Source organism: Etheostoma spectabile, unplaced genomic scaffold, assembly GCF_008692095.1.
Source record: "Etheostoma spectabile isolate EspeVRDwgs_2016 unplaced genomic scaffold, UIUC_Espe_1.0 scaffold273, whole genome shotgun sequence".
NCBI lineage: Eukaryota > Metazoa > Chordata > Actinopteri > Perciformes > Percidae > Etheostoma > Etheostoma spectabile.
This window is the reverse complement of record NW_022605577.1, coordinates 961,413-962,075: the sequence shown is the minus strand read 5'-3', so window position 1 is coordinate 962,075 and position 663 is coordinate 961,413. Positions and strand designations below refer to the sequence as shown.

The 663-nt window shown below is 34.1% G+C and overlaps 1 protein-coding gene across 2 annotated transcripts in view; it reads right to left on the bottom strand.

Annotated features, from left to right (window-relative positions):
• The window catches only part of ids (iduronate 2-sulfatase), a gene marked incomplete at its 3' end in the record, with an annotated part of 25,155 nt that overhangs the window by 19,108 nt on the left and 5,384 nt on the right, over nt 1–663 (bottom strand).

Genomic DNA, 663 nt, shown 5'->3' with positions numbered 1-663 from the left:
AAAAAAATTGTAAAAAACACCAAGAACATCAAAAAAAGCACCCGCAACATTGAAAAAGTGACAAAAACGTGGGTAAAAAGCACTAATGTTGACAAAAACATTTTTTTCCCCCCATGGTTGACGGGAAGACAACACAAGGGTTAAAAACCTTAATATGTGCAATAGGGATGAAAATAAAAATCAAATATCTTATGTATGGGGGGGGAGGGGTTCAAATGATTTTTAAAAATCCATCCTTTTCCCTAGAATCCATTTATTTATTTTTACCAATGATTCAGCTAGCATTATATACGATTCTAGCAAAACAGGCCGATGGCAGGAAATGCAAAATAATCCATGTTATGTACTTTTTTACAAATGAAATAAATGTCTGACTGACTGTCATGTAATGTGCATTTTCTTTATTTATTTTTTTTAAAGAAAAAAAAAAAAAAAGTTTTTGGGAAATGTCTCAGGATAAATTGTTAGAAGTGCGTCGCCACCCATGTATCATGAAAGAATCGAACGGGACAAGAGCATATTGTCCCATCCGTAATGTCTGAGATAAGTACGTTTATTTATTAACGCCGATCTTAAATCCCCCGATCTCTATCTGAGCCCCAGTTTTAACCCTTGTGTTGTCTTCCCGTCAAAATAGAAAAACACTTTTGTTGAGGCTTTTTT